The following is a 20369-nucleotide window of genomic DNA, read 5'->3' on the forward strand; positions in this document are numbered from 1 at the left end:
GGAGCTGCTGCAATTTTCCTGGAATATGGTATGATCTGAATGTGGTCCCTACCAGCTTGTGTGGTACTGTGCCATAGTCATTGGAAAGATCAAGCCACAGAACTGCCAGGTCACTCCCCCGTGGTTCTGCTTTGGATCCCCAATGATCTTTGAGATGACACTGTGTGTTCTAAAGTGCCAGGCACGCCTGGCTGGAACACCACATTTTATTACTAAGGAGTCAATGTATTTGTTGTCCAACAAGAAAGTGGCCAGTCTTATTTTGCCAAAATTCTACAGGGGCTCTCCCCCTCCACATTTAGAAACGAGATCATTTTAAACTGCTTTAAGTCCATGGGGAAATATTTTAGTCTTTCTTTTACAGGTGTTTAATAACTTTCTTTTCTCTGTATTCGTTCCCATGGCTTGAAAAAACAAGCATCTCACTGAGACCAAAGCGAAACAGTAGTTTGAGTTTGGATGAAATGAAAGTGGTGCATATTTTTGTATGCGCCTAGTGTCCAACTTCAAACTCATACTTATCACTTCCATTACCTCTCCTCTCTCCCCTTTACATAATATAAACGTTTATATTTTGATGGATTGTCCCTTTAGCTGGTCTTGAATTTCTTTGGAAGATGTGAGGCATGTTAAAAGTCACCGGAATCACTGCCAAGCAAACAGAACAATTTCCAATTCAAACTCAATTTGATTGTAATTTCACACTCGAGAAATGCACTTTGTAAAATATACGTTCACTGCGCATGGCGTTGCAGAGCTTTTCTTACAACATTGATTGTGATTCATGGCTCCACTTATTTAGCAGTCCTCTACATGTGGGGTCATTATGGTTTTAAATGAGCAAAATCCCCCAGGTTCTCATATGCTACCTCACTGTTGGGGTATAATTTAGGTCATGTTGTAATGGCATAACTTGCTAGTGGATAAGTCACACACAAACACACAGATGTACACTCACCGGCCACTTTATTAGGCACACCTTTCCAACTGCTCGTTAACGCAAATTTCTAATCAGCAACTCAATGCATTTAGGCATGTAGACATGGTCAAGACGATCTGCTGCAGTTCAAACCAAGCATCAGAATGGGGAAGAAAGGTGATTTAAGTGACTTTGAACGTGGCATGGTTGTTGGTGCCAGACGGGCTGGTCTGAGTATTTCAGAAACTCCTGATCTACTGGGATTTTCACGCACAACCATCTCTAGGGTTTTCAGAGAATGATCCGAAAAAGAGAGAATATCCAGTGAGCGGCAGTTCTGTGGGCGAAAATGCCTTGTTGATGCCAGAGGTCAGAGGAGAATGGCCAGACTGGTTCGAGCTGACAGAAAGGCAACAGTAACTCAAATAACCACTCATTACAACCGAGGTATGCAGAAGAGCATCTCTGAACGCACAACACGTCGAACCTTGAGGCAGATGGGCTACAGCAGCAGAAGACCACACCAGGTGCCACTCCTGTCAGCTAAGAACAGGAAACTGAGGCTACAATTCGCACAGGCTCACCAAAATTGGACAATAGAAGATTGGAAAAACGTTGCCTGGTCTGATGAGTCTTGATTTCTGCTGCGACATTCGGGTGGTAGGGTCAGAATTTGGCGTCAACAACATGAAAGCATGGATCCATCCTGCCTTGTATCAACGGTTCAGGCTGGTGGTGGTGGTGTAATGGTGAGGGGGATATTTTCTTGGCACACTTTGGGCCCCTTAGTATCAATTGAGCATCGTGTCAACGCCACAGCCTACCTGAGTATTGTTGCTGACCATGTCCATCCCTTTATGACCACAGTGTTCCCATCTTCTGATGGCTACTTCCAGCAGGATAACGCGCCATGTCATAAAGCTCGAATCATCTCAGACTGGTTTCTTGAACATGACAATGAGTTCACTGTACTCAAATGGCCTCCACAGTCACCAGATCTCAATCCAATAGAGCACCTTTGGGATGTGGTGGACCGGGAGATTCGCATCATGGATGTGCAGCCGACAAATCTGCAGCAACTGCGTGATGCTATCATGTCAATATGGACCAAACTCTCTGAGGAATGTTTCCAGTACCTTGTTGAATCTATGCCACGAAGGATTAAGGCAGTTCTGAAGGCAAAAGGAGGTCCAACCCGGTACTAGCAAGGTGTACCTAATAAAGTGGCCAGTGAGTGTATACACATGGTTATATTCATAAAAAAATGAAAATGGAATTTAAAGAGGGAAAACAAAACTATGAAAGAATGATTATGCGGCGTTTTACTCACTGGTGCCATGGCATTAACTAAAATGAGCAAAGCAAGGGCAAAATTTCCAATGCAAGGTCTTTTCAAAAAGGAGTAGTTTGTCACTCTTTTTTGTTGTTGTGTCTGTGTGTGTCTTCATGAACATCTGTATTTTCTGTTTTTTTTGTAGTTTCCTACTTGTATTCCTTCATATGAAAAGATGATCAAGTGTGGATCTGCAGGAATATATATATATATATATATATATATATATATATATATATATATATATATATATATATATATATATACACTACCGTTCAAAAGTTTGGGATCACCCAAACAATTTTGTGTTTTCCATGAAAAGTCACACTTATTCACCACCATATGTTGTGAAATGAATAGAAAATAGAGTCAAGACATTGACAAGGTTAGAAATAATGATTTGTATTTGAAATAAGATTTTTTTTACATCAAACTTTGCTTTCGTCAAAGAATCCTCCATTTGCAGCAATTACAGCATTGCAGACCTTTGGCATTCTAGCTGTTAATTTGTTGAGGTAATCTGGAGAAATTGCACCCCACGCTTCCAGACGCAGCTCCCACAAGTTGGATTGGTTGGATGGGCACTTCTTGCGTACCATACGGTCAAGCTGCTCCCACAACAGCTCAATGGGGTTCAGATCTGGTGACTGCGCTGGCCACTCCATTACCGATAGAATACCAGCTGCCTGCTTCTGCTCTAAATAGTTCTTGCACAATTTGGAGGTGTGTTTAGGGTCATTGTCCTGTTGTAGGATGAAATTGGCTCCAATCAAGCGCTGTCCACTGGGTATGGCATGGCGTTGCAAAATGGAGTGATAGCCTTCCTTATTCAGAATCCCTTTTACCCTGTACAAATCTCCCACCTTACCAGCACCAAAGCAACCCCAGACCATCACATTACCTCCACCATGCTTAACAGATGGCGTCAGGCATTCTTCCAGCATCTTTTCATTTGTTCTGCGTCTCACAAACGTTCTTCTTTGTGATCCAAACACCTCAAACTTGGATTCATCCGTCCACAACACTTTTTTCCAGTCTTCCTCTGTCCAATGTCTGTGTTCTTTTGCCCATCTTAATCTTTTTCTTTTATTGGTCAGTCTCAGATATGGCTTTTTCTTTGCCACTCTGCCCTGAAGCCCAGAATCCCGCAGCCGCCTCTTCACTGTAGATGTTGACACTGGTGTTTTGCGGGTACTATTTAATGAAGATGCCAGTTGGGGACCTGTGAGGCGTCTGTTTCTCAAACTAGAGACTCTAATGTACTTATCTTCTTGCTCAGTTGTGCAACGCGGCCTCCCACTTCTTTTTCTACTCTGGTTAGAGCCTGTTTGTGCTGTCCTCTGAAGGGAGTAGTACACACCGGTGTAGGAAATCTTCAATTTCTTAGCAATTTCTCGCATGGAATAGCCTTCATTTCTAAGAACAAGAATAGACTGTCGAGTTTCAGATGAAAGTTCTCTTTTTCTGGCCATTTTGAGCGTTTAATTGACCCCACAAATGTGATGCTCCAGAAAGTCAATCTGCTCAAAGGAAGGTCAGTTTTGTAGCTTCTGTAACGAGCTAAACTGTTTTCAGATGTGTGAACATGATTGCACAAGGGTTTTCTAATCATCAATTAGCCTTCTGAGCCAATGAGCAAACACATTGTACCATTAGAACACTGGAGTGATAGTTGCTTGAAATGGGCATCTATACACCTATGTAGATATTGCACCATAAACCAGACATTTGCAGCTAGAATAGTCATTTACCACATTAGCAATGTATAGAGTGTATTTCTTTAAAGTTAAGACTAGTTTAAAGTTATCTTCATTGAACAGTACAGTGCTTTTCCTTCAAAAATATGGACATTTCAATGTGATCCCAAACTTTTGAACGGTAGTGTATATATATATATATATATATATATATATATATATATATATATATATATATATATATATATAAGGTACGGCATTGTGTGTGTGTGATGTGTGTATGCGGGTGTGTGTGTGTGTGTGTGTGTGTGTGTGTGCATGTGTGTGTCTGCGTATGTGTGTTAATGTGTTCTTTCATGCCTGTGCATGTGTGTGTATCAATAGTGGGCAATTCTGTATGATCATGCTGGAGTTGTTCAGGGCTCCAGTTAGCACATCTGAAATTTACAAAAATGTCTAGAAAAAAGACAACTTGATTTCAGAGATAGTGAACATTGAAGGGGTTTAAAACTGGTCTATAAGCGCCAAGGTTCAAAGTAAATGAATATATGAATATATTTTCAGTTTTTTTTTCCCCTCATTGAATTTTCTGGTGTCTCTTCCTGTTTGAATTCCATGAATGCACTTTGACGTTTATAAAATTGTACACATTGCCTGCAGCAATATCCCTCCATCTAGGCCTCCATCTGAAAGTTGATGCCTTTCTTTCAGTTGTAGACAGGTTAAGTTGTAATGAAACTATTATTTTTGTGGGGTTTTTTAGCAGTCGACTTGTTGTAGGCTTTCTGAATTTGCCTGGGAGGAAGGTGTGCAAGTATTTTAATTAACAAGATTTTTTTGTTTTCTTTTTTCTTCTTTTTTTTTGGTTGTTGATTGATAGGTTTATATATGCGTGGCCAGAGGCAAAGAAAAGCGTGAGCGTGAGCGAGAGACAGAAAGAGAGAGAGAAAGAGAGAGTGGAGCTTAAGCACAAGTTAAATTTCCACAAAAAATAATCAAAGCTGTTGTTAAATAGAGATGCTTAGTTTGGATTCTTTTGATCAAAACAGTGTAAAGTGATGTTTTTCAACCTCAAAACAATCTAGTTAAATAAATGTACTGTATTTTGATCCAATATTTCTTGATCTCATTGTTGCATTGATTAAGCAGTGACACATAACAGTGCACAGTCTGTATCCACTCGGAATGGCTTCAATAGGCCAATTCTTGTGTGATTCCACCTTAATCAATTATAGTATATGGCCTTAATTACTAGAGAAATATTTGTTGGCATGGCAGTTCGATAAATAGAGCTACTGTGCTGTTAGTAAATTTGCAATTGAGTCTACGAGGTAATCATGCATTATGAAATGTTGCTTATAGCAAACAGCATTAACCCTATATTAGAAATGTGTCATACACAGATATTATATCCCAGATAAACCTTGAAAAATGGGGCTGATACTTAATACAGAATAGTACATGCTTGAAATGTGATGAAGACTCAAGCAAATGCCTTCTTGCAATAGGGATAACGGCAAGTTGCACCGTTTCACCCTTAGCTTTTTTTCATGGCCATAGAGTTTATAATTAGGGCATCTAAGTGAGTTGTTAGCAGTGAGAGGTTTGCAAGGTGAGTTGCGACTCCCTCCCATCAGAAATTACATAGATGACATGACTAAAGTTACGACCACAGCTTCATATACACGTAAGCTTTTAGCTACGCTAAGTAATAATATAAAATGGGTCAGAATCAAGGTCAAACCTAGCAAATCTAGAGGTTGGTCGCTTGTTAATGGGAGAGTGTTGCATGAGAGCTTTCAGATTAATGAGGGGACAATTTCCCCTTTAATAGAAAAACCTGTCAAGAGTCTAGGCAGATGGTATAGCGCCTCCCTGAGAGATAGGGAGCAAGGCTACAAATTGAGAAAGGGCATGGTGCAAGGCATCAGAAGTATTTATAGGTCACTATTAGCTGGTAAATTCAAAATGTGGTGCTTGCAGTTTGGATTGTTACCACACATAATGTGGCCTTTGACAGTTTATGAAGTCGGCGTCTGTTTAAGCTTTTGAAAACAATAATGATATCAGTGGTGGCTGGCCAGTAAAGGGTGCCGGGGCACCGCCCTTTTCATATATCAAGAGATGAAAATCTACAAATGTGTTAAATATAATTTAGTTGTATAATGCAAATAATCATGAAACAACAGTGCTTTTCAGTCTGAGTGCCTGTCAGCAGCAATTAAATATTGGTTCCAAATGGTATTTGGTTGATTTCTGTCTGCCAAACGATACCTTATGTAAGCCCTCAAACTTTTGGCGAGTAGGTGACCTGAGGCTGCTGTCTAATTGGTTTCTTCAGATTTTCCATGGGGCGCAGTTCTCTGCACACCAGACACTCCCACTTTTATTGGCAGCAAATTGGTATTGTTTTAATGTTTTTTGATCTAATGTGATTGGACAATTCTCATGGCTGTCAATCATGTTCACACCCACCACCACACCTTGTCTCGGCTGTCAATCATCCACCGTCTACGAACCCTGATAAAATTGATAGGCTAGATTGTCCTTCTTAATAACTCTATGACTGTGTGGACATTAAAGCAGCAGTCAGGTGCGCAGCGCCAAGGTAAATTGGGGGCTCCAAAAATTGTTTAGCACCAGCCGCCACTGGATGATATCACTTCTTTTCATGAATTGGAAGCTCACTGTATCTCACATATGTTCATTTATTTTATGGTTATTCAGAATGTTTGATTTGGATTTTTTATTTCGGTTTTTGTTTTGTTTTGTTTTTTGCAGTTGACAATAAATCCTGAACATCTGTAAACTTCTGGACTTGAATACAATTTACAGTATGTCTACTTGAGATAAGTGTGCAGTCTCTAATGTCCTTATCTTGAATATGCCCTATATCAAGGACATTTATTCATTCATTCATTCTCCAAACCGCTTCCTTACTCAGGGTCACGGGGATGCTGGAGCATATCCCAGCAGTCACTGGGCGGCAGGTGGTGAGACATCCTGGACAGCCCGCCAGTCCATCACAGGGCTGCCACACACACACACCTAGGGAAAATGTTATAATAAACCTTATTTATATCGCAACTTTCTAAACAATGTTACAAGTTGACTTACACAACAGGATAAAAAAATGCACATAGTCAAGCTAAAACAACGAATTATTGTCACGCTGGGGCAAGAATGGATTTACTACACAAAAACCTTCCTGTACAAGTACGTTTTAAGAAGTGATTTAAAAGAAGGCAGTGAGTTTGCTAGCCTGATTTCCTCAGGTAGGGAGGTCCAGAGCTGTGGGGCTCTTACAGACAATGCCCGGTCGCCTTTAGTAACGAGGCTGGCTGAGGGAACAGTTAAAAAGGACCTGCCTGAGGAGCGCAGGCAGCGACCAGGCCCATGGGATGTGAGTAAATCAGTGATACATGTAGCTCTACATGGCCTGGCTCCTACATATATCACTGATTTACTCACACGCCATGGGCCTGGTCGCTGCCTGTGATCCTCAGGCAGGTCCTTTTTAACTGTTCCCTCAGCCAGCCTCGTTACTAAAGGCGACCGGGCATTGTCTGTAAGAGCCCCACAGCTCTGGACCTCCCTACCTGAGGAAATCAGGCTAGCAAACTCAATGCCTTCTTTTAAATCACTTCTTAAAACGTACTTTTACAGGAAGGCTTTTTTATTGTAAATCTGCTGTTGCCCATTATTTATTTATTTATGTGTTTATTAATGTTTAAAATTGTTTATGTATTTCACTTTTATAATTTTACATTTTGAATTCTTTATATTTTTACATTTTTCTTTCATCACCTTATTTTAATTGTTTTCATCATAATCCTTGTTTTATCGGTTCTAATTCTATTGGTTTTAATTGTGCGCTTGTGACTTTATCCTGATTGTCTTTTATCTTACTCTGTGGAGCGGCTCTGGCATTGTGTCCTACATATACTTTTATTGTATTTTGTTGTTTTATCTTGACTATGAGCATTATTTTATCTTGTTGTGTAAGGCGCCTTGTAACGTTATTCAGAAAGGTGCAACAGAAATAAAGTTTATCGTAAATTTATTATTAGCAATGTGGATATGACGACGAAGCAGGTAGAGACGATGACTGTTCATTTCCCTCAGATAAAACTGTCTGATAACTTCAGAGGATATTTCTTTACTGTAATGCAGCTTCCAAAGACCAGGGAACGACAGCATTTAGGTTATATGGCGATAATGAGAAGTTTAAATAAAGAGAAGTTTCTACCCACAGGCCATAAGAACTCTCAACATACACGTATATGCCCTTTCACATACGAGAGACAGCTAGGCTTTTATTTTTTATTTATTGTTTGTTTTATTTTGACTTAAGAATGCACTGGTCTTTTGTCTTTTATCCCTCTATACTAGGCCTATGTCTTTTTTCACACAGTGACAGACTGAGTATCCCCTTCATTTCACGGCATGTTTTACTCGGTATATCTGTGCACGTGACAAATCAAGTATGTGAACTTGAACGGGCTTGTATAAAGTTCTTGTAATCTGCATTCAGATTCAAGTACAACCAAATTGAACTGAAAGATAAATCAATTCGACATCAGTTGTTACTCCGAGAATAACAGACTCACAAGAGCACAGTTTAAATCCACTTTGGGTTCACTGGGTGAAAAGCAAATATCTCGTTTTTCCTTCTTTCACATGCAATGTTTTATCTCATCAAACACCATATTTCATCTTTCTTCTCTTTCTCTCACACTTTCTATATCTTCTCTCCCTATGAATATAATCTCAACTGTTGTCCCTACCATATAAAGCTTACATATAAAAGTTTAAGGTTTGGGGGTTGATGATGGATGGATGGAGTATAAAAAAGATGGATGTAGCACCTGAAATTTCACCCATTTGTTTCTGAAGGGCAGTAACATGCCAGTGACATCTAGTTCAGTTCTTCAAAATCAAAATCGTAAAATACCACTGCCAAATTCAGACAATTACTCTGTAACAGTCCCAAAAAGACTACATCTCATAACACTGCAGTGCATCGTTTGTGTCAGAGAGACAAACAGATGGAAAAAGAGAGCGACAGCTCTAGCAAGGGAGGGCAGAGAGAGAGGGCAGAGAGAAAGAGAGAGAGAGAGTAAAAACTCCACAACAAATAGGCTTACGCACAATAGTTTGTAAATAGCCACATATTCAAAAATTGCAATATCTCCTCCCCAAATTTAATGCCATCAACATAGTTATCCCCCCCCTTTTTCTCCCCAATTGTATCCAGCCAATTACCCCACTCTTCTGAGCCTTCCCGGTCACTGCTTCACCCCCTCTGCCAAGCCGGGGAGGGCTGCAGACTACCACATGCCTCCTCCGATACATGGAGTCTCCAACCGCTTCTTTTCACCCGACGGTGAGGCGTTTCGCCAGGGAGACGTAACACCTGGGAGGATCACGCTCTTTCCCCCTCAGTTCCCCTCCACCCCGAACAGGCGCCCATACCGACCAGAGGTGGCGCTAGTGCAGTGACCAGTACACATACCCACATTCAGCTTTCCACCCGCAGACACGGCCAACTGACCTTTCGCAAAGTCCCGCCCCCCCTTAGTTACTGTTGCTATGCCCATCAAGCATTTCAGAACCAATTAACGAAAGCACCATTGTTGTGACTGTCTGTCTAATAAAGAATAATGCCAGGTATACTCAGTTGTCAAGGAGTTTGATTCTTCTGCTCGTTTAATTTCGTCCGGCTAGTTGCACACACTCGTGGTAGACCGCTTGGTCCCGTTAGAGTAACCACCTCCGCTGCATCCTGTTTGTGCATTATGGGTAATGTAGTAGTTGCCCCCTTCATCCGGCAATACTAAACATTACAGCTCCCGTCCAAAAAAACAAAACAAAACGAGTGTGCAAATATACAAAAGGAACAAACAAACGTTAGCAAACGACACGAAGGCCATAAGATGTATAAGAAACCCTGTGGTACATGTGTGTGTGTGTGGGGGGGGGGGCACCACAACGGTGCTTAAAATGCAGAAAATTCAACCACTTTGCAAGAGTATGTAAATCCAAGACTCACACTCCAAACAGAACAGAGCACCGAAATAGACACACGGCTGAGGAAGATTATGAGTATTTTGACTCAGAGCTGTTTGTAGACATTTTTACAACAGAGAACAAAGAGGAGGAACGTGCATATGCAGACATAGGACTGGGACCACAGAATCGAAAACTGACATTCAATTTGGATACAGGTGCACAAGTGAATGTGATACCTGCCAAAGACTTTGCCAAAATCATGCCCAGCACACCAGTAATGATTGACAACTGTAAGCTAACTGGCTATGGGGGGCATGCACTGAAAGTAAAAGCTTACTGCAATTTAGTAGGCGAGAACAAGTCAGTAAACCAGACGTTCTACTTTGTGGAATGCAACAGCCCACCCGTCCTAGGCTACAGAGCATGTCGAGGCATCATCAAGGTGGCATATGCTGTCACCGACGCCAGTGAGGAAGAGCAAACCACCCAGTCGGCCAACATACTGAGTGAGTTTGCCCATGTTTTCAAAAGCATAGGTGAATTCCAAGGTGAAAGCAATTAGAGACATGCAACCGGCAGGAAACGAAGAAGAGCTGGAGACAGTACAGAGGCATGGTGAATTACCTTGACAGATCTGCTCCAAACCTGGCCGAGGTGAGTGCACCACTTAGACACATTCTAAGGGAAGACACAGAGCTCAAATGGGACAGAACATATGAAAAGGCATTTCAGCAAGTGAAAGACTGTCACAGTTAGGAAGTGACACTGCACATGGACGTGTTGAAAAATGGCCTGAGTGCAACGATCATGCAGGAAGGCAGACTGGTTGCATATTCCTCAAAACTGCTCAATAACGTGAAGCTAAATGATGCCCAAATCAAGAAGGAGCTTTGTGCAGTCCTGTATGGGTATATGAGATTCCATGAATAAATCTATGGGTGACGTGTAAAAGCGGAATCAGACCATTAAGCCGCTAGAGGCAATACCCCGCAAGCCCCTAGCCCTTGCACCACCTCGTCTACAGCACAAGATGCTAACGCTGCAAAAATACAGTGCAACCTTCATCCACAGACCCGGCAAAGAGACTCCAGTTGCCGACACATTGTCAAGAAAGTCCATGGATGATGAGGACAGTTCACTTAGTGAACTTCACTATCTGAGGAGTCCCAGGTACACACCATCATCAGCACAGCTCCGGTGAGTGCTGACAGGCTAGATGACATCAAGGTAGCTACAGTTGAGGATGAGCAGCTGTCCATCCTCAAGCAAGTCATTCGGTCAGGCTGGCTGGCTGGAGACAAGAAAAAAATGTCACTCACTCATCAGTGAGTACTGGAACCACTGGGATGATCTCACAGAGGCTGATGGAATCCTCCTGAAAGCAGAGCAAATAATCATCCCACTTCTGACACCCTGTTGTGACTGTCTGTCTAATAAAGAATAATTCCAGGTACAATCAGTTGTCTGGGAGTTTGATTCTCAAGCTCGTTCAATTCCGTCCGACTAGTTACACACACTAGTGGTAGACTGCATGGTCCCGTTATATTAACCACATCCGCTACATCCTCTTTGTGCATTATGGTTAATGTAGTAGTCGCCCCTTCGTCCGGCAGTACTAACAATTACAATCATTAAAGTAGAAGCGCAGTGCTGGCATAGTACAGTGATGTTTAAAGGCAGCGTATCAATCTGCTTTTTTATGTACATATTAAACTATGTCGGAATTTACTAGACATCCATGGTTTTATCATGGTTTTGTTTCATTTTATCAAAGATTTTATCATGGGCGGCATGGCGGCACAGTAGATAGCGCAGTCACCTCAGAGCAAAAAAAGCCCTGGGTTTGAGTCCCGGGGTTGTCTGATCTTGGGGTTCGTCCTCTGTGTGGAGTTTGCATGTTCTTCCCGTGTCCGTGTGGGTTTCCTCTGGGTGCTCCGGTTTCCTCCCACAGTCAAAAGACATGTAGTTCAGGTGAATCGGCTGTAATAGATTGTCCCTTATTGTGAATGTGTGTGTGTGTCTGTCTCTCGGCCCTGTGATGGCCTGGCAGCCTGTCCAGGTTGTCTCCCCACCTGCTGCCCAATGACTGCGGGGATAGGCTCCAGCATCCCCGCGACCCTGAAAGCAGGATAAGCCATTTGCATAATGGATGGATGGATGGACATGCAAAGGCAGAGCAGGACTGTGTCTACTCTGTGCCCCCCACAGGCAAGGCTAGCATACAATGCAAGGCTGAATGGCTTGTCTGCAGCCTCTACCTGGTCAGAAGATAGCAACATTGAGTCATTTTTACTAAGTTATTAAAAGCATCGAACTGCCACATTCAAACCTATAGTAAGATATGTGAAATAAAAAAAAATAAACCTAACATTAACTGATGAATTTCATATTTCTAGTAGTGTCGGGCAGACAGTGCCTATCCTACCAACCCTGACTGCTTGTCACTGCTAAAGGGCCATTTTTAAGCCTTGTTTGGCTTTATGATCGCCACCATCTTGTCAGTTATTTGAGCCAGAAAATCCAAATTGGGCAACAGGGTGACTCATATGTGCAAGTGGGTGAACACTCAGTGGTAGACAAGTTGACAGACCTGTCAATCAAGGCAGACATAACCTCAACATGCCACTTTTTTTAAATCCTTAATATCTTCTTGATGGAATGGTAATTTTCAAAATAACCACCCTCAAATGTTGTGCCAGACTCAAAATTAACCTTTGAGACTCCAACTTTCTGTAGAAGAAAAATAAAATATTGACCTTGTATTTGAAGGTAGAAGTTGAGAATTCCCTCATTGACTCAATTTACTCAATTTCCCCTCGGAGATAAATAAAGTATTCTGATGATCTACAATGGATCGTTTGTTTTTTGGAGCCAGCCACCTACTGGCCATGGTGGAACTGCAGTTTAAAGTACTTCGTTATTGGTTTCAGCGGATGCCGCTTGGCGATGGTACAGTAAGACAGTCTGGAGTTGTACAACTCACACTTTCTCTAGAAAAAGAAAGGAGGAAGGAGGGAAGGGGAATTTTGATTACTGTTGAACAGCTCTCACCTTGAGCATGGGTGAAGTTTCTTTTTTGCAGTGTACGAAAGTGGAGGTTAAGTCGACAAAAGGATAGGCCTGCATAGACACAATCTGTCCTTACCAATGTCCTTGTTCCCAAACCCACATCAGTAGCTGTGTCTTCATTTTGCTGCTGGGTTTTCCAGCATAAACTTCTCCTTGCATTTTAGCTTGTCTCAAATATGAAGCAATTCCTAACCTGTAGTTTTAGAAAGATAAGTTGTCCTCCTTTTCTCCTCCTCTTTGCTCTCATTGTTGTTATTGCTGTTGTTCTTCTTCTATCTTCTTAATGTGCCAGGAGGAGGGTGTGGTATGTGAGTATTAGTGGGTTGAGAAGCATGTTTAGAGTTTGCCCCACTGGATGAAATTCCCAGTATTATCGCTTCCTGGTGGAATCCTGACTACCTCCTTCTCCCATCACATCCCGACTACAAAATGACAATCGGAAGAAATGAGAGACTAATTTCTGAGCGTTATTCAACACAGTAACAGAACCATAAAAAAACACTATGTATAAAAACACCAAAACGGACAAGATACACAGGAATATGCTGACCACAATAGAGTCTTCTAATTCTGAAAACCCAGGTTTGACACATCACATGGACAGGAACAAAAGTTAATTAAAAAAAAAGTGGATCGCAAACTTAAGAAACACACCAACTCAAAGAAGTGACCACTAACATGACAAATTATTGCTGAGATGAAATTGACCACTAAATTAAATTGCTGTCATTGCCTATTGTGAACCACCAACTCATAAAATAGTAACATTTTTGGAGAACGTATTTACTTAGATTTTAAAATACTCATTGATTATATTCTAACATGTTGGGGCAGGTGGGCAGAGTTTCCCAGCATGCTCTGAGGCAATGTGTTTATGGACATAAATTAAGTCAACTACCACAAATGTTACCTGTTACACAGTGGTTAGTGTTACTGTTATTCACAAGGTTTCTAGTAGCACATTTTCTGGGATGGAGAAAGAATTTAACACCATGAATGAGGCTATATGCACATATCATCATCTGTGCAGTGTTGGTGGTATGTTCAGCAGTTTTGTTTTTGTTTTTGTTAATAAAGGCCATGTTCCTGTAGTCATGTGGTGTATGGGGCATGGGAACTGCTACAAAAAAAAAGGAAGATTATCTCTCTGCCTGAGTTTTTGCCACTGCAAACCTCTAGCTTGCTATAATATAGTATTTATTTTACTAATACAGGATGTACAATAGATAGATAGATAGATAGACATATTTTTTTCCCTGAATGGTTTTATAATGTTATGGAATTGGGGCTCTGAACGTGCCTCATGGGGACAAACTTCAGGAATCAGGAGCAATTTATTGTCCTTTCAATCATGTACTTGCATACACAAAAGAAACAAAATTTAGTTTTTTTCCCAGCCTACAGCAGTGCAAATGATAAAAACACATATCCAGAATTTCCCAAAATGACACCACAAAAACAGACAGAACAATGCAAAAAAAAAAATTAAAAAAAAACCCCAAAGTTAACAACACAGTCCATTCAGTGCAACACAGTCCAAAGAGTCCACTGTCCAGAGAATGAACGCCAGCTAGGATGACTGCCAGAGCTGCCGGTCTGCATGGGCTAACAGTTAGCTTAGCCTGCCCTGCTCCTGCATCCTGTCGGACTGCCCTCGGCATTTCCTCCTCAGGCGCAGATCCGGATAGGGCTGGGGTCCTTGGGTCCACTGGACACACCAGACCAGGCTCCCTCAGCCGATCCAATGCTAGCTCTCCCAACCATTAAACGAAAAAAAAAAAATCGATTAACAAAATAAAAACTTCACTCGATGACACGAACTTAGACAAAGACACGCCATAATCAGTACTGGGTGAGGTCGCTGCAGACGCGCGTTCGAGCCGCCATCTTCCCACACCGGAAGCAGTGAGGTACACCTTGAATGTGAGCATACATTCTCACCTAGAACAAACAGCTAATTATTTACTGTAACAGTGACCAATGCGTGCATGCAAACATGCCTAGTGTATGTGGTTTGTCCAAAAGGATGATTGTGTGTGTGTGTGTGTGTGTGGGGGGGGGGGGGGTCACTCAGGTCACTGTATCTGTTAGCCAACATCCAAACCCTATCAGTGTAAGCATAGGAATAGAATAACATTCAGCGCACAGCTTCATTTCCTCTTGCCAGGGAAAAATACAAACGCACATACAAACACACATAAAATCACACCCACACACTAACATACTAACACACACATGGATGCCAAGCAATAATACAACTGATTCAGACAGTAATTAGCAATGCTCATGCCTCCCTGAAATGCTGTTGGCCCACCTGCTGTGTCGTTCCTTCTGCTTGTGCACGTCAAATTCAATTGCACATGCAAGTGGGAATGAAATGTGCAAGACAACACTGGAGCAATATCACGGCTACAGATTTAGAGCCAACTAAAGCATGCTATTGAACAATCTGACTGCATTTATCTTTGGTATCATGAAACAAATCTTATTGTTGATCGGAGACAATGGAGTAGAACTTTTATTTTGTTAGTCCATACGCAGGAAGATGTACGTCCACATTCATGCAGACACAGATGAGATAATTCGCTCACACCAGTGATTTCGTCTGTGTGGTTGTGGATGCACACGCAGCTGCATCCAGGGGTTGTCTCTGGCTGTCATGTAAATCAGAGAAGAAATCAGAGTCTGTCAATCACTGCTGTCTGCCAGGGAGATGACACTCAGCCTGTCTTCAATATGAATTTTGATGAGTGACATTTTAGACGTGTGTGTGTGCGGTGTATGTGGGCTTTATTCTATGTATTATCATCTTTTCATTTCCTCTTCTTACCTGCTTTGAAAGTCACAGAGATGCTAGGTCATGACCTCAAGTCATTATTTCATATCGTGGTGATGGTGTGTGTGTATGTATGTGTGTGTGTGTGAGAGAGAGAGAGAGAGAGAGAGAGAGAGAGAGAGAGAGAGAGAGAGAGAGAGAGAGAGAGAGAGAGAGAGAGAGAGAGAGAGAGAGAGAGAGAGAGTGTGTTTAATGTGAGTCTCTCAATTCAGAACATGGTCTATCACTTCTTGTCATCCCGATAATCTCCATTTCCTGTTTTCCCCCCTGTATCAGCCATTTATGGAGTTGAAAACCGATGTTGCAGATCTGGGGATATGCTCAGTTGCCTCACATCACAACCATGCTGTCTAATTCTTCGCATCAGTCCTTCTGCTCAAAATTATTCACTTCTCCCTGCTAAGAGGCCTTTAATACTTTTGTATGAATAAAGTGTTAACGTGGATTTGCAGGTAAGTCGGTGCAGTTCCTTGAACTGTCAGGAATGCCAGAAGCAAGATTGGGGACTAAAGCCTTTGAAATAGCTTTTTCAAAATTGACTTCAGCCTTGCTTTTTTGTTATGGCTTTTATCGTTCAGTTTGTTCATTGGTGATAATAAAATTAAATGGCTACGTGGGGTAATTTATTTTCCTCTGTGTTTACTTTGTTTGATGTTTAAAGCACTTTTAAAACATTCCCTCCGAGATAATTTTCAACCACGTTCCACTGACAACTACTGGTATGAATGCTGCACATTGTCACCAGTATAAATAATGTTGCTTTCATCTCACATTACTTAGTCCATTCATTTTCAATATTCTAACTTAAAATGCTTCTAGCATTGTTACTGTAGTAATTAGTTTTGTTTTTTCTCCCCTGTTTTTCTCCCCAATTGCATCCAGCCAATCGGCTCGGTGCGTAACCGTAGTCCACTGACTTCCGGTTTTTACTGAAGCGGTCATACCAGTTTCCTGTTCGTTGGCATGCACTATTGACAATGGCATATTTTTCACGATGCCTGCAAGATTTACCATGGATAAATGTCAACGACATGCACAGAATTGTCGACAAACTTTCAGCTGCACCTCCCAGCAAACGGGTGAAAAGTTTCAAGTTGTACATATCAAGTTACATAATTGTGGATGTAACTTGCGTGTGCACGTTGAATAAAAATCTCAAAATATGAGTGTAAAAAAACTATGTACAGTAAAAGATATAATCACAAAGGCATATTATGAGTAACAGCCTCTCCTGAAAAAAAATATCTATAATCAATGTGGGAGTAGATCAGTGTAAGTCCTGTGATGGGAGGGTGTGGGTGGATGGAGGATATTGCTAGTGCAGCGGATCAAACCAGTAAGCCAATGATATTATGAGAGTCTCTAATTTCTGGCAGCATCAAATAAAAGTATTTATTACTTCACTCAATGAAAGTGTCCTATCCACCACTGCACTACACACCTTGGTGAAGTCTGATAGCACTTTGGGTACTTGAAACAAGTCAGAGTCCCAAAAAAAGCTGATATATTTGAGAGGAAGAGATAGGAGAGAAGAGATGGAACAGGAAGGAAAGACAACAAAGGGTACATGCTTTTAATAAACAAAAGGGCACAGAGGGAAAGGTACAGGACAAAGAGGTGGTGCTATTTGGTAGAAAATGATCAATACCTTTCTGCAGTGGTGAAGAAAAAGAACAGAATTTTCTCTCTGCCCAGTGGCCTGCAGACATCACTGTCTGTCTGTCTCTTTATGTCCGTCTGAAGGTCATTATCATTGGCGGTCCCTCGAAGCGAGTATGACTATCCTCTCCGTTGGGTTGTCTACTTGTGGGTCATCACTTTTATGGGGGATGCCTGTGGTGACTTTGTTTAACGTGGGGAGACTGGTTCACAGACAGCCACCACGCAGTCCTTGACAGATTTGGTTCAGGATCCAGTGGCATGGAGTCCAAGATGAATGGGGGCCCATTTCTTCCGCAGACTTCACATCTGCCTTCCCCGGCATTGTGATGCTTCCCTAAAGTCAGCCATCATCCTCCGTCTGTTTCACCGTTGAGGTCTTGGTTGGATTGCTGTTTGCCAGGGACTTCCCCTTGACCTTACCACTATGGGTGATCCTACCAGGAGCATAGCTCCAGATAGCATTGCTCTTGGGATCTCAGGACCACGCAAGCTTCTCCACCATGACAAGGTGACAATGCATGGAGAAGGCATAACTCTGGCGTTAGAGGGAAAGGCTTTGCAGGTGCTCCTCAACATAGCCCCAGCAGAGCAGCGGGACCTCCAAGCCCTGACCATGGTGCTGGAGAGGCGATTCAGGCAACAAGTCTTCACTGATCAGAGCAGGGAGCAGCAAACCAGCCAATACCACCAAGAGGAAGAAAGTCTGCATACCTTCCCACAGATGTGCAGCTACACACCCAACATGGTTACCTGTAGTTTAACGCAGTCGCTCGAGAGGAGCTGGCCCTCCACACTCTCCTGCAGGGGCTCACGCCAGAGCGGTTATGCCAGTATGTTCACCTCATCATGCCCCAGCCCCTCAGCTAGGCTCTCTGCAACGCTGAACCGGCTGAGGTGGTACTCCCCATGCGGCTTACCCAGCAGAAGTAAAGGAAGGTAAACCCATGTAAAAACACAGAGTTAAAATAAGATTCATACTAATGATTGAAAATAGAGCTCATACATCTAAGGTGTCCATCGTTTAAAGCCTCTACAATGGCACTGCCATTAAAACAATATTCACCATTGCCCTGCGCTAAAGGACGTTAGTCTGATTAGTACTTGCAGTCAGTCGTAATGCTTTCTGCCATCTTGTCCATGGATGATGATTTCAGTTTCCGTGTTTTGTTTATCATACATACTTACAGATGGAGTTCCCTTCAGCATTCAGCATATGTGATGGCATGCAGCAGAAAACAGGGTAGCCTCACTGTGTCAGTAAAACCATGGCACAAACTCGCTCACAGCTTTCTCACAAGGGGTCAAACATGCCTGCAACTTTTTTTTTTAACTTATCTTAAGTTATCAACCCAGCATGTATTTATTTTACATGTGCTATTCTTTCCTCTCGTTTTATATACTTACACAGCAGAAGAATAGACACCTGTACATGTTTTGTATGTACATGCAAAACTGTATGTGTTTTGTCCACGTTTGCTTCTAAGTTTTGTCTTCGTTTGATGGCTGGGAGAGCTGGCGCTAGATCAGCTGGGAGAGCTTGGTCTGCTGTGTCCTGTGGGCCCAGGGACTACAGCCCTGCCTGGAGCTGCACACAAGGAGGTAAAACCGAGGGCAGTTTGACAGGACACGGAAGTGGAGCAGGCTAACTGCTAGCCCATGCAGACCGGTAGTTGCGATAACAGAGAGCGGTCTGGCGGTGGCCTCACCTGGTGCTGACTGTGGTGTTTTTGGTGTCATCGTGTTGAGTGTGAGGAGGTGTGTCGAGGGTGGCTGGCTGGGAGAGCTGGCGGTGGATCGGCTGAGGGAGCCGGGTTTGCTTTGTGCGGTGGGTCCTAAGACTACGGCCCCTGCCCGGAGCTGCGCCCGAAGAGGAAACACCGAGAGCGGTCTGACAGGATGCAGAAGCAGCACAGGCTAAGCTAACTGCTAGCCCATGCAGACCGGCAGTTCCGACAGTCATCCTGGCTGGTCTTCATTCCCTTGAACAGTGATGTTTTGTTTAGTTTGGATATATGTGCTAATTTGGATAGATGTGTTAGTTTGGATATGTGTGTTCTTGGAAATGTGTTTTTGCTTTTGTGTTGCACTGTTGTGGGCTGACGGAAACAATATTTTGTTTAATTTCATGAAATGACAAATAAAGTGTTTCTGATTCCTGATTCCTGTACGACTGACAACCCCCTTCTGCTGAAGGTCCCTAAACTTTAGCATCGCTGGTCTCTTCTCCCACAAGGTAAAATACACTGCGCACATTTTTGAGCCTTATGCATGTTTAAACCAGTAGTTATAGGTCTCTAGGCTATAAGGTTTTTACCTGTATAAGTCAATCATTGTGTGTGTATGTGTATGTGTGTGTGTGTGTATATATATATATATATATATATATATATATATACACACACACACACACATATATATATATATTTGAAGAGTGTTGTGTTGTAGTGTTGTTAATATATGTTAAGTACACAGAGAGCCACGAAACCGGAGTCAAATTCCATGTATACTATGCAAACCTACATGGCCAATAAACATGATTCTGATACAAAATTGACCTATTGAGGGACTACCCATGTATTTACCACGGCCTAATTATTACATATTAGTACATTAACGATTTACACATTGATTACACTTTACATTGCATCATTGTTTCTTCCCTGTCTCTCTCTTTCTCTCCACCCCACTCTCCTATTTAATTCTCTCTATAGTTTAGGAGCTTCTACATTTGCTTTGCTGCCCAGGGCATTTTCTCCCCCCCCCCCACAATCTTCAATCACATCCCCTGACCGTAACACTACTCCTCTGTAATCAGCAATGTGTGCGCGTGTGTGTGTGTGT

The sequence above is a fragment of the Lampris incognitus genome, chromosome 5 (assembly GCF_029633865.1).
Source record: "Lampris incognitus isolate fLamInc1 chromosome 5, fLamInc1.hap2, whole genome shotgun sequence".
NCBI lineage: Eukaryota > Metazoa > Chordata > Actinopteri > Lampriformes > Lampridae > Lampris > Lampris incognitus.